General features: G+C 45.9%; 3 protein-coding genes across 7 annotated transcripts in view; 1 reads left to right on the top strand and 2 right to left on the bottom strand.

Moving 5' to 3' along the window:
- Nucleotides 1-14774, top strand: part of MPST (mercaptopyruvate sulfurtransferase) — a 462750-nt gene that overhangs the window by 104905 nt on the left and 343071 nt on the right. The window lies entirely within an intron of this gene.
- TXN2 (thioredoxin 2) overlaps nucleotides 1-14774 on the bottom strand; it is a 393736-nt gene that overhangs the window by 207110 nt on the left and 171852 nt on the right. The window contains exon 1 of one of the 5 annotated variants that reach the window (XM_050806386.1): nucleotides 13890-13893. The exons of the other annotated variants lie outside the window; for them this stretch is intronic. The gene's annotated coding sequence lies outside the window, so the exon portion shown is untranslated. Of the gene's footprint in view, nucleotides 1-13889; nucleotides 13894-14774 lie in introns of those variants that run through there. 5 annotated transcript variants of the gene reach the window in all.
- Nucleotides 1-14774, bottom strand: part of CACNG2 (calcium voltage-gated channel auxiliary subunit gamma 2) — a 139029-nt gene that overhangs the window by 105654 nt on the left and 18601 nt on the right. The gene's annotated exons all lie outside the window — the stretch shown is intronic.

Raw genomic sequence — 14774 nt, 5'->3', positions numbered from 1 at the left:
ACATCTAGTAAACTTTTTACTGGGTGCCAGATACGGTGAGCAGCGTTGGGTGCTGGGCTAGATGCAGATGGACAGCTGGCTAAAGGGCAAATATGAAAAGAGAATTAAGGAAGAACCAATAGATGAGGGCCAGTTCATTTTTTGAAACCCAAGGATCCACCATCCCAACTTTTGGGACCTAAGAAGTTACGTTGTTAATTACAAACAAAAAGAAATATCAAATATAAATATAGATGGTAGCTTAGCATCTTCAGGCTGATTGACTTGTCCAGAGGGGTCTACTTTAGAATTTGTATCTTTATAACCTGACATTCTCTCTGGGCTGTTACAAAAGTAATGATTATCATGATAGCCAAAAAATCGAGCTTTTGTGGTAAGCTTTACTTAAAATGTATTTAACATTGCACCTCCAGGGCAGTGTTCTAGAAGCCAGGAAGGGGCTCTGGCAGGACTTTTTGTTTGTTGTTTGTTTGTTTGAGACAGGGTCTCTCTGTTGCCCAGGCTGGGTGCAGAGGCATGACCTTGGCTGACTGCAACCTCAACCTCCTGGGCTCAAGCAATCCTCCCACCTCAGTTCCTCAAGTAGCTGGGACTACAGGGGACACCACCACACCCTGCTAATTTTTTAAGTTAGCCTCATCATACCTAGTTCTCTGAAGGAGAAACTGAAGCTCAGAGAATTAAAATCATCTGTCAAATGGCAAGGAAGTCAGAATTGCAGGCCAGGTCCAAAGTCTATATTCTTTTATTATTATTATTATTTTTTGAGACGGAGTCTCGTTCTGTCACCAGGTTGGAGTGCAGTGGCGTGATCTCGGCTCACTGCAACCTCCGCCTCCTGGGTTCAAGTGATTCTCGAGCTTAAGCCTCCTGAGTAGCTGGGATTGCAGGCACGCGCCACTACACCCAACTTATTTTTGTATTTTCAGTAGAGACGGGGTTTCACCATGTTGGCCAGGCTGGTCTTGAACTCCTGACTTCATGATTCGCCCGTCTCGGCCTCCCAAAGTGCTGGAATTACAGGCGTGGGCCACTGCGCCCGGCCAATCTCTTTATTTCCGAAGTTCTAAAATTATATACTTAGAAAGAAATGCTTTAACCTTGCAGTAATACATTCTCTTTAAGGTCAGGAATAAATAAGTAAAAATTAATCTGACAATCTTGAAGCAGGTTGAAAAATATCACTCTGTACTCCCCTTGGATTTGTCTCCCAGAATTGTTCCACTCATTGACAGCTGATTGGCTTAAATAATTCATCCCCTTTCGTGAGGCCTATTGCTTCAAATCGGTATTTGCTTGATGAGGGCTGTGACTGATGGGTGATTGCAAGCTGAAATGTTCCACCATACAAGCAGAGAGAGGCTCCAAACCCAGTGTTTTAAGGCAAATCTGGGCGTTAGGATCTCGTTCTTCTGCAAAGCACCAAATCGCCAGCAAATAATTTTTTTGGGTATTCTGACCATCTGTGCATTCCCGACCTTCCTACTGACCGAAGGGAGAGGGTTGACCACGTTTCCTGGGACACCTGGAGACATCTGTGTTCTAAGTTACAGGTCTGGCTGGAAGCTGCTTGCTACAAAGCGTCTGCATGGGGCCTCTGCCTCCTCGATCTCTGTGGCAGAGCTTCCATCTCCTTTTCAGGCAGCCCAACATATGGGGAGCCAGATCTTTTTCTGTCAAAGGGGGACAGTTTGCTAGGAAGAAAAATGGCCAGCCTTTGAGAAGAGAAGAGAGAAGAGGTGTTTACCTGGGGATAATAGGTTAAGAGATTAGGACTGAGGATAAGAGCAGGTAAGACGGGGTAACTTTCAGCAAAAGGCAATAAAGAAAGGGAAGAAGAGACACACTGCATTCTCAGACAGGGTAAAGACATCTCCTCAGACCCATGGCAAGAGGTGAACATGGACCGTGGTATGCTGGGGTTGCTACAGTTACGCAGATTGGGAAGCCAGGAAGGGGCCTTGGTGGAGCTACCTTTTTTTTTTTTTTTTTTTTTTTTTTGAGACAGGGTCTCTCTGTTACCCAGGCTGGAGTGCAGAGGTGTGACCTTGGCTCACTGCAGCCTCAACCCCCTGGGCTCAAGTGATCTTCCCACCTTAGCTCTTCAAGTAGCTGGGGCTACAGGCGCACACCACCACACCTGGCTAATCTAAAATATTTTTTTTAGAGACTTGGTCTCACTTTGTTGCTCAGCCTGGTCTTAATCTCTTGAACTCAAGCAGTCCTCCTGCCTTGGCCTCCCAAAGTGTTGGGATTACAGGCATGAGTCACTGTGAATAGGGGTGGGAGGGAAGGCCAGGAGCGAGAGGAAACCGGGAAACCACAGGCACTGAGGTTTCTCACACAGGCTGACTTCAATGAGGCGTTTGCTGAGAGCAGCTACTCTAATGAGCTGGGTCTTAGGAAGTCGGATTCCCTAGCTTCTCAGAGTGACCTTGAACCTGGGAGCAATTTCCGTTCTCCTCCAGTTCTCAGTTCACGAAGTCAGTTCTCCTTCTCCAGGATCCCTGCAAAGCCCATTCTTCCCAAGGCATCACAAACCACCACTGGACATGATTCAACTCTCCACACAAACACCCCACCCAGGCCCACTGAATCCCAATCTGTACTTTAGTCACATGCCAACTGATTTGTGCATCCCAAAGTTTGAGAAGCAAACGAGAACTGGAAGCTCCTTGGGCTAAGGACAGCATCTGCCTTGTAGCTGTTTCCATCTCTGGGCACAGGGATGGGCCCATCATGGGACTTGCATAGTTATATGTTGAATGAGGCCGGGTGCAGTGGCTCCCACCTATAACCTCAGCATGTTGGGAGTCCACGGCAAGTGGATTGCTTGAGTCCAGCAGTTTGAGATCAGCCTGGGCAACATGGCAAAACTCCGTCTCTACAAAAAACGCAAAAATTAGCTGGGCGTGATGGTGCAGGCCTGTAGTCCCAGCTACTCAGGAGGCTGAGATCAGAGGATCACTTGAACCCAGGAAGTGGAGGCTGCAGTGAGTCATGATTGTGCCACTGTACTCCAGCCTAGGTGACAGAGTGAGACCCTGTCTCCAAAAATAAAAAACCAAAATGTGTTGAAGGAGTGAAGGAATGAATCTCCCAGAAAGCAGACAGCAAGGCGGGGAATGGGTCCAGCAAAAGAGAAGAAGGCAATTGATCAAGCTGAGTAGGCGGCAAGGATTAGGAAAAGATGGAAAAGACTGGAAATCGAATTCTCTGAACTCTAATAACATCAGAACTATCAGTAAACCTTCTTTGTGGACGGTAGCTTGCCTGTGAAGAAAACACCTCGCAGAACATACACATTGATCTCTTTTATGAATTCTTAAATGTTGTGGAAATGGCGCCTCCACGGAGTGGCTATTTCAGCGCAAAGCACCATCAGGGGCACCGCAGGCAGGAGAGGTAGCAGGAGAGAGGACAAGGAGGAGGTCTGGGCAGTGTATGCTGGTGGGGAGCGAGAAGGGGGGCCTGCCCCTTCGCCACACTCGCTGCTGCTGAGAGCCAGAGGGGGACACCACAGGTGGGAGAGAGGCGCTTTGGCCTCTCTCTTCAAAGGTTCCTGCCTTGATACAAGGCCCTCACATGGGCAGAGCACTTTACAGTTTACAAAGGACTTTACAGTTTATGAAGCACTTTACAGTTGATGAAGCATGAGTTATCACGAGTCAGCTCTACTTGTCACTTCCAGGAAATGAAAACAGGCAGGCAGGAGAGGCGGCAATGTGCGTCACGAGTGGGGGTGTGCCCTCAAGTGAGGGTGGCCGGTGTGATTTGGGAACGGGGTCCCCTGTGAATCTCTCTCGATAGCACGCAATCGCTGGGGGGCCACGGGCAGCCATCCCTCCCTCATGGTCAAGTAAGACACAGGCCTGGTGGTGCCCATGCTTGGCCAAGTCAGCCCTGGCCATTGAAGAGGTTGCCTAGTTGGGCCCCCACCCCACTGATGGCTGCAGGCTGATGCTGGTCCCGGCTGATGGTGCCATGTGGTGGGCTCAGAGCCAGCCTGCCCTCTTGGCTCCACCACCTCTGAGAAGGGACAGGGGTGACCATGGGAAAGTGACTTCACCTCTCCCACCTCCCACTTCCTCAGCATGGACCGGAGATAAACTCGTTCCATTCTCATTTAATTCTTAAAACACACTGTTTTTTGCTTGCTTTTTGATTTTTTTTTTTTTTGAGACAGTCTCCCTCTGTCGCCCAGGCTGGAGTGCAGTGGCGTGATCTTGGCTCACTGCAACCTCCACCTCCTGGGCTCAAGTGATTCCCCTGCCTCAGCCTCCTGAGTAGCTGCAATGACAGGCGTGCACCACCACGCTCAGCTAATTTTTGTATTTTCAGTAGAGACAGAGTTTCACCATATTGGCCAGGCCGGTCTCGAATTCCTGAGCTCAAGCAATCCGCCTGCCTTACCTCCCAAAGTGTTGGGATTACAGGCATGAGCCACCGCACTTAGCCCACACCTGTTGATGAGGACTCTTTTTATCCCCATTTTACAGATGAGGAAACTGAGGTCTAATGCAGAGCACTGAAAGAGCTGGATTGAACACACGCAGTTTGAATCCCGGGACCCTGTTCTTACCCACTGTGCTATGCCACCGGGAAGAGGGAGGTAGGGTGCACAGTGGGCACCCAAGCCAGACTTGAGTCCCAGCTCTCTACTAATTGACTGTGTCCTTGAGTAAGTTACTGAATCTTCGTGGGCCTCTGTTTTCTCATCTGTAAAGTAAGTTTGATTATAGTACCTGCCTCAAAGGATTGTTGTGAAGATTAACATGAGATGACAAAAGTAAATCATTAGAACAATGTCTGGCACATAGTAAGTGTTCAATAAATCCTGCCTCATTATTCACAGGGTTAGTGAGAGCATTAAACAAGGTTATTTATTTATTTATTTATTTAGCGTGCTTATGAAGTTTTATAAGTTCTTTTTTAAATTTATTTTTTAAAATTAATTAATTTATTTTTTATTATACTTTAAGTTCTAGGGTACATGTGCACAACGTGCAGGTTTGTTACATATGTATACATGTGCCATGTTGGTGTGCTGCACCCATTAACTCATCATTTACATTAGATAGTCAGGAAACAACAGGTGCTGGAGAGGATGTGGAGAAATAGGTACACTTTTACACTGTTAGTGGGACTGTAAACTAGTTCAACCATTGTGGAAGACAGTGTGGCGATTCCTCAAGGATCTAAACAAGGTAATTTATTACTTTTTGAGACAGGGTCTCACTCTGTCGCCCAGGCCCAGTGCAGTGGTGTGATCATGGCTCACTGCAACCTCGACCTCTCAGGCTCAGGCGATCCTCACGCCTCAACTTTCAGAGTAGCTGGGACTACAGGCATGTACCACCATGCCCAGCATTTTTTTTTTTTTTTTGTAAAGATGCAGTCTCACTATGTTGCCCAGACTGGTCTTGAACTCCTGGACACAAGTGATCCTCCCGCCTCAGTCCCCAAAGTGATGGGATTGCAGGCATGAGCCACCACGCCTGGCTTAAATAAGGTAATTTATGAGGTGGGCGACCAATTATAAAAAATGTAAGTACTCTCCCCTCTTCTCCTTTCCTGATCCAACATTCAAGCTCTGGTCAGTTTCCAAAGCCCAGTGGGAGTGGATTCCATCCTGCAATACACATAGACCTCCTTTTATGTCGATTTTTCTCAAAGAACTGGGAGTACTTCCAAGATGGCAAGTCTCATATGGGTAACGGTCCTTGGAACTATGTCCCATTCAACAGCCACAGAGCCTGCTGGGCTACGTTAAATTTCCAATGTCACCCCACCGGGGGACGGCATGGCCTGTCCTGGCAGTGTCAGGGCACTGGAGGGCCCAGCTCACAGCTCCCCATCGCCGTGCCTCTCTCCTGCCTCCAGCCTGTTAACCTGTTATCGTAATATCCCGCTTTCATCCCTTCTCACTTTCTGTAGGGAGGTATTGAGAAAGAGAGAGAAGGAAGAAAAGAAAGGCTGATTTTACTATTCAAGGACTACCACCAGTGACAGCAACTAGAACAACGATAGCAAAGTGATTATAACACCCTCTGTTCAACAGGCTCCACCATGACAGCCCTGCCTGTGCTATGGTATTGAAGCCTCACGATGACCCTATGAGGTTAGCATGGCTGCCATCCTGAATTTGTAGGGGGGAAGTAGATTTGTGGCCACAGGGCTGGTGAGAGGTGATGCTTATACCAGTCACACCTGGCCCGTGTGACATCAAAGCCTCCTGTGTGGTCCCGCCCCACCCCTCGTGGAGCAGGCTCCCCACAGTGCTGTCTCTTAGGAGGGCCAGCCTCCCAAATATCCCAAATATCTCTTGGGGGTATTTGCCGCCCCCAACATGGGTTTTCACAGACACATTTGATCTTGCCTTCTCTGTAGCTGTGACCACACACGCGTACTTTGCACTTTGACCTTTCTTTCAGTACCAGTGACTCAGAAGTCCCTCTAAACCTGAATCTTACCGGTGGCAGAAGATCATTCTCTGATTGGAACCATGGCCCTCTCTTTAGGAGAGTGGAACTTGCCACCTGGAACTAATGCAAATGACTACTATCGATGGCGTACCCAGGATGCAGCACATAGCCCGGTTTAGGATCTGTTAAGTGCAACATCACTCATTTTGCAAATGAGAAATAGGAGGCTCAGAGACGCTAAACAACTGGCCTAAGGTCACCAGCTGGCTCCTGTGTTAACTCGTTCAATTCTCAGAGCCACCCTGCGAAGCACAGGGCTTCGAGTCCATACTACCTTCCTTGTGAGGCTGCTATGAGGCTCAACTTGCTACAGCTTTGCTGGCTGTGGCTCACTGTGAAAATGTCAGCATTTTTCTCTTCCTCTGTTTTACAGAGGTTCAGAGAGGTTAAGGGCCTTGACCAAGGTCACAACGCTCAGAAGCAGAAGACACAGACAGCCTCTAGCCCAGATTCTCTGCCTCCATATCCGGAGCTGTTCCCTCTACCCCACTGCCTGGGAACATCTGCTGGATCAGCCTCAGCAAATGCCCTGGAAAAATGGCAGGGACCTAATTTCCCTGAGCTGCTTGATGGAGCTTGCCTCTCTTTCTGCTTCTTCTAATATCGTGTGTGTGTGTGTGTGTGTATGTGTGTGTGTATGTGTGTGTTTCAAAAATCTTTTGTCAGCAGCAAATTCATCTGAAATTGCAGCAAGAATAATACTTCGGTGTCACCTTTACTCTTCTCTGGTTCTAACAATCTTACGGTATCAAACAGTCCCTGCTTCAGAGGAAAAATAATAATGAATGACTTAAAATAACTCTGCTGAAGAAAATGAAGGTTTGATTTGAATTGCAGAGGGAACGACTCCCTTTTAGCCCCCCTCTCTCTTCATTTCCTGGAGAAGGCTTTCAGAATCTGCAAGATCCTTCTGCACTCAAAGATTCTGACAGTCAAGAAAAACCGGGGCCAAATTATTTGATCTGAAAGTATATTTATCCCCATCATTCCAAAATACCACCAAATATCACCTAAGGAATAGGAAGCATTGGTGTGTCCGTCTCTATTCTTCTCTAAGGAGCCTTAAGCATTCTCGGGTCCACCGGAAAGGATACGGTTTCCCCACCACTGCATTGCCTGGATGGGTGTCTTCCTCTGGGGCAGGTCAGAGAGGTTCATATGCTACAGAAGCCTATTAAAAGCTTATCTCATTAATCACAGTGATTCATGCCAATAAAAAAGAATTTTTGGGAGAATGCAGATTTAACCCATGTGGCCTTATTGGATCAGATTCATTATAACTCCATGTCTAGGTTCTCAAAGGAGATAGCAGGTCACAAGTGTATGCTTCAACCGAAACCCTCCTTAACCCACATGGGCATAAATGAAGCTGAAATTACCAGAGAAATACACACTGGCATGTGTGCTGAGCCTGTGGTGCCGTTCAACCAAATAAAGTTCCATGGTTTAATACATTTCTCCGTAGAGTGTCACAGCAGACAAGGTTGTGAATTACACATTCCATTTTTGCTCTTTGAGAATGGTTCTATTTAACCCAGTAGCCAACAGGAGTTCAGCTGATTAATAAAAGTACATTCTTTTTAAGTATAATTTTGAGTATTGTTGTGGTTTGACTGACCCATGATTGCACAGATTTCAACAAAGCCAGCTTGGAAGCTGCTAAAATGAACTTATTACTCAGCTTTTATTTACAAAATGTACTTTGAGGCTTCAAGTCTTGCAGTGATGCCAGTGGTCGCAAAGGAGAGAGAATTGGTATTGAATCTGGTGGTATGCTGAAACGCCAAGGGGGGGCAGCTGCTCACCAGTCTGGCTTTCTAGGTAAAATGAGGCCACATAAAGTGATGGAATGGTTATCTTCCCAAATGCCAATCTGTGTTGGTTTGCAAAGTGCTGAAGAATGAATGACACTCCGTCCTGGCTGAGATTTATGTCACACAATTTAGGGTAGGAGGAGGAAAGCCTATTTTCAGTCTAATGTTACAAAGGGGCAAGTCAATGGAATTGGGAGGAAATGGCCGGAACCCAGTAGCTCAATTTTTAACCCCAGGGTGAATCAAAGCAGCTTCCCTGTTCCCCTTCCCCTCTGACCTTAGGGATCAGCCCACTCTCTCTATTACCTTCTACTACCCTCTCTCTACACACATTCACATTTGACCCAATTCCCCCTTCTAACCAAAGACTCGACCCAATTCTCAAGCCTTCTCCCCCACAGTTCTGACCCAATTCTCTCATCATTTCCACAAAGACGTGACCCAATTTGCCTCCATCCTTCCCCCGGCACATGCGATAACATTCCCCCTACAGCTCCCACACTACGGATATGACCTCATTTCCACCTCCATGCCAGTCACTCACACCTGTTCCCCCTCCATTTCTTCACGATGGCCAGGAGCCACCATGGTTACCTTCTCCTCTTCTTGCAGTTAGGACACCACCCCCTTTTCTAAAAACACCAAGGACACAGCCTCTCTTCTGCAGTAGCCTCTTCTTTCCCCAGGTATATTCACAGGGATTTGACCCAATTTTCCCACTTCTCAAACCCTACTTGGCTCATCGATCTCTTTGCACATCATCTTCCCAAGGACACGTGGTTTGTGTCTTTGCTGGAATGTCAAGTCCTCCGACAGAGCCTATGCTCCCAATCAACGCTTGCAGCACAGCACTGAGTAGGTAGTTACTGCAGCCCCTGGCATGGCCAGAGGAAACTTCACAGTTGGCTGTGCCTTAACTGATACTCAGTTATTAGGTTATTATTTAAAGAAATCATTTTGTTGGCAGCTGATCTGCCAGCGTTTTGGATTCTCTCTCTCTTTCTTTCTTTCTTTCTTTCTTTCTTTCTTTCTTTCTTTCTTTCTTTCTTTCTTTCTTTCTTTCTTTCTTTCTGTCTCTCTCTCTCTCTCTCTTTCCTTTTTTCCTTTTCCTTAAAAGGAAGCGCAATGAGTTCTGGTGAAGTGTGGTAGGGCTGTCAGTCAGGGGCTAAAGTCCTTCATATAAAAACATGGGCAGGAGCGAACACACCGGCCGCTGAATGCTGCCCTCACTACGTCAGTAGGGCTCCTGGAGAGGTTATAGGAGATGGCTCTCTGAGGGCCCTTCATTCACGGCTGCTACCTAATTAAAAAATAAATATGTTTCAATTATCACAAATGATTTTTATTTATCCACTAGGAACCAGATCACAATCAGTTATGCATTTTATGAAAGCTATTAAACAGTTTTCAGGTGAAAGGACATTAAGTTCTATCAATGTTGGGGACTGATTTGGGTGAATAGCCTTGGAGGTGATTGGTTGAGGGAAGACTGGAGAGGGCTTTTGTAGCCTTGCCCTCGTTTTTGTAACTGTTCCTCCCTAGGTCACTGCCCACTTATGTGTGATGGAGAAAGAGCCCACTCCACCACTCCAGCTCTCCCTGTTCTCTGAACTTGGCTGAGTTTGGATGACACTCAAGGTGGAACTCAGTTAGAAATAATTGTTGTTTTGAAAAATTCAGAATTTTTCTCTAAAAGGAAGTAATACACGTTAAAGGTTTTGGATACTGTGTTCCAAATGGTAGTGATGATGACAATCCCTGTTATCACCACAATCACCATCTCTGCCGCCACCATCTTCATCACTACCACCTGCATCACAATCGTTATCATCACCATCAGCACCACCTTCATGATCACCACCACCTGCACCATGGCTATAATTACTACCACCACCACCACCATCACCTCCACCACTATCACTACCACCACCGTCACCACTACCACTACCACCATCACCACCATTACCACTGTCACTACCACCACCATCACCATCATCACCAACACCACCATCACTACCACCACCATCACCATCATCACCACCACCACCATCACCATCACCACCATCACCATCACCACCTTCATCACCACCATCTTTATCACAATCATTATTACCACCATCAATCACCACCACCTTCATGATTACTGCCACCTGCATCATGGTTACAATTACTACCACCACCATCAGCACCACCTTCATGATCACCACCACCTGCATCACGGTTACAATTACTACCACCACCATCAGCACCACCTTCATGATCACCACCACCTGCATCACAGTTACAATTACTACCACCACCATTAGCACCACCTTCATGATCACCACTACCTGCATCATGGTTACAATTACTACCACTACCATCAGCACCACCTTCATGATCACCACCACCTGCATCATGACTATAATTATTACCACCACCACCACCACCACCATCACCATCACTACCACTACCACCACCATCACCACTACCACTACCACCACCATCACCATCATCACCACCACCAGCAGCACATCTGAAAAACCCTGATTCTGGCCTTTATCTCTATAATTCTTTTCTTTTTCTGTCAACTTCTTTATTTATACATTTATCCATTAAAAAGAATGAGAATGAAAAATAGAAAAATTATTCCTTTTATTATTTTAATAATTTGTATCTTTTTCATGAGTAAGTGAGAAGGTAAAGATCTATCATCTATCCATCTGTCTGTCTATTAATTGATTGATCATTTTCTTTTGCTTGTTGGTTGTATTTCCATGGCTCTTCACTTTTAGTTTGTCTTCATCCCTCCACCTTCTTTCAGTTGGTTTAGCGCTTGGGGCCTAAAAGTAACTGATGCAGCACTTTAGAATATAGAGAATGCTTCCAAGCCCTTCCAGAGACTGGACTTTTCCTACCTAGTGATAGCATAGAGAAGAGCAACTATACATGATTTTATCTCTTTGTGGGAAAAGGGGTACATCTTTTTATTCAGAGTCAAAAGTTTTTAAAAAGGAAGAAGACAGGAAATCTGAATCTTTGGTCCGCACCTGGCGCTTTAGCATAATGATCTGCACATTGTTGACATCCTGTAAATGCTTACTGAATTAAATTTGAGCATCAGCCTTTGGGCAGGAACAGAATTAAATCCATTTTTTGGGGGGCAGCCACTTTTATTCCAAATATCTTTTTGGGTTACATTTCTTTTTTTTTTTTTTTTTGAGACGGAGTCTCGCTCTGTCGCCCAGGCTGGGGTGCAGTGGCCAGATCTCAGCTCACTGCAAGCTCCACCTCCCGGGTTTACGCCATTCTCCTGCCTCAGCCTCCCACGGGTTACATTTCTAATTTCTCCCACCCTTTCCTTTTGTCTCTTATCAAAACTCATGACACTGATGCTGAAGTAAAGTTTACCATTTGTGTTTGGAATTCATTGGATGGACTAGGGTTTAAATCCCTGCACCACCAATGACTGACCTGAAAAAAATATCACTTGACTTCTTTTGGCCTTAGTTCTCTCATCTGTGCAACCACCCTGCAATACAGGGTGGTTGTGGGAATTGAATGAAAAAATAAGGACTATACAGTAGATCCCGGGGGATCCAGCCCATGGTAGCTGGATGCATGGCATGTGTATGTTTCCTGTAGATAATTACTTCCCCTACTCTCTATCGGGTCCATTTCTGGTACAGCCAAAGGATGCCAAGGCTGCATGCTCTCAGGGACCAACTCCCCCTCTACCATCAGCCCATCTTCATGATGCTCAGCCATTAGGAGACTCGGAGAATTGAACTGGGGAAGTATAACAGCAAACCGGGAGGCAGAATTCCTGTGTGAATTTCTGTTCCTTTACACACTGCAGGAATGCTACGAGACAGCTCATTTCTAAGCTGCGGAGGGTTCCCACAGCTTGGCTGAGACTTGGGGGAGAAGACGCAGGGCTTGAAGGCCCTTGCAGGAGTGAAGCCAGTGAAGAGAGGGAGTCCCAAAAAACCCGACTCCCACCTCTACCCCTGTGAGCTGTGGGACTCTGGCAAATCGCTTAATCTCTCAGCGCCTCCGTTTCCTCCTCTGCAGAATGAGGATAAGAAGCCTAAAACAGATTTTGCATGGTGGTTGTGGGGATAAAATAAAACCTTTGGCATACAGGAGGGTGCTCAATAGGTAGTGTTTTTCTTCCCTTCCTTCCCTCTCCATCCTCTCCTTCTTTTCAAACACTTCCTTTGTATCTTGTATTCCACCCCCCTCCCGACTTCTTCCCAGGTTTCTTGAATCAAATTTTCAAATATGCTGGCTACTCAATGGTGGCTTGTATACAACCTGAAGTTCTTAGGAGGATGGACACTAAAGAAGCCAATAAGTGATAAATGTTTGACTGCGTAAACAAGAATAATAACAACACAATTATTTGGGATCATTATTAAATCGTGAGACCAAATGAAGCCAACATAATCAAAATTGAATCGAAAGTCAGTAGAGAGTCACACCCTCTAATTTGTTTGAAGATGCTGCCCTGGTTTATTACTGATGCTCAATCATACAGTTATTTAAAGGACATCTGGACTGACAATACTAATAATGGTGACAAATCTTCCCGGCATGGATGGCTCTCACTTTCTTTTAATTGAAGGGAAGCTATGGAAGTGTTTTCCTTCATTTAAAAAAAAAAAATCTTCCTTTTTTTTTTTTTTTCCTTAGGCCATCTGTCTGGCTATTAAAATCCCATCAGCTTCATTGCGAGAACACTTACTTCCCCCACGCCTGCCATCCCAAAGGGGGCTCTTACAGTCAACTAGCTCATGATCGCTCCGGGCCTTCCAAAGGGAAAGTGCATTTGCTCTCAGCGCTTCCTTTGCAGCTTCCTGTCTTTCTTTCCTGGCATCTCATTGCTGTATAGACAAGATACTCTGTGATTTATTTCCAGGGCTCCACATTAATACCCAGAAATTTAGTTTATATCCGTAACTATGTGTTGATTCATTCAACTGTATAAGAAGTAGCTATGCCTCTTCTCAGCAGTTCAGGGTCTAACAAGACAGTGCTGGATCTCCCAAATAAACACTCTTGGGTCAAAGTGCAATACTTCAGGATTAGATGATGGTGGATGAAGTCCTTGGATCTAAGAGATTGAGTCAGGACTAAGAGTCAGGAAGGAAATGCCTGCATTCTCTCTGACCCAGCACCTGAGTTCCTCAAACCTTACACTATTTCTCTTAGGCTTGTGAGTCACATTATCCCATCCCTTCCTATATACCCCAAATCCTTTTTGTCCTTATTGTTATGGGAGACAGTCATTCCTGTTACGACAAAACTGCCTTTCCTCTCACACCCAGGTATGATCATTACGGAGAAATCTCACCGCTTCCTCCAAGCAAGCACCTCTTCCGACCAGAGGTAAATCCTATACTTGGAAGGCTCTAGGGTGGAGAAAGAAATTCCTTCCCTGCTGATTGACAGGGAGAGCTAATTCCTCTTGTTCTGATGGTGTCTTGAGAGGGGGCATCTCCTGAACACCCTGGAGGAAACCAAAGGGAAAATCCTCCAGTACAAATCGGTGTGTCAACAAGGGAGGCAGCATCTCTCTCTCTTTCTCTCTCTCTCTCTCTCTCTCTCTCCCCCTCGCCGCCCCCCGGCTATCATCCACACCACCATCCTTTCTAGATGGAGAAATGGGTCAAATTGTAACTAAGAACCGAGTGCTCCCGACGCCTTAGAAAGGCCCTTGGATTCCAGGCGACTTCTGTGAATTGGCCTCTGACCTTCTTTTCACTTTCTATGCCAGTGTCTCTTTTATCACCTAAAGAAAAAAGCTGATGAGCAATGGAGCTGAAGAGCCGCCCATCTCTCCACGTCTTTCAAACATGCTTTATCAGTAGGAACGACGCTTTTGCAAAGTGAATGGTGGGCCATTGTGGTATCTGAGATGAATTTAGGCGGTATAGGGATGAACATTTAAATAGGTTTAAGCTGAGTATTTTGAAGGCGTGTTAAAAATATAACTAGTGAATCGAACCAGTGGTTTCTTGGATACTATTGCTTAGGATGAGGCTCGATTTAAACAGGGGATCGATTTAAAGATACGCGTTTGAGGCTGTGTGCAGTAGCTCACACCTGTAATCCCCAAAATTTGGGAGGCCGAGGTGGGTGGATCTATTGAGCTCAGGAGTTCGAGACCAGCCTGGGTAGTGTGGCGAAACCCCATCTCTACAAAAATACAAAAAAAATTAGCCAGTGCGATGGTGCACCCCTGTAGTCTCAGCTCCTCAGGAGGCTCAAGTAATAGGATCCCTTCAGCCCAGTAGGTCAAGGCTGCAGTGAGCCAAGATTGTGCCACCGCACTCCAGTCTGGGCAATAGAGCGAGACCCTGTCTCAAAAAAAAAAAAAGTAAAAAAAGATATGTGTTTGATTAATAACAGTATGGGTGGTGGATTTAAAACAACAGCGCTATCTTTTGATTTAAAATAACAGCACTATCTTTTGAGCCTCCACTCGGTATGC

Source organism: Macaca thibetana, chromosome 10, assembly GCF_024542745.1.
Source record: "Macaca thibetana thibetana isolate TM-01 chromosome 10, ASM2454274v1, whole genome shotgun sequence".
In the NCBI taxonomy this organism is placed as follows: Eukaryota; Metazoa; Chordata; class Mammalia; order Primates; family Cercopithecidae; genus Macaca; species Macaca thibetana.
Note: the sequence above shows the minus strand (reverse complement) of the source record. Positions and strands in the feature narration are given on the sequence as shown.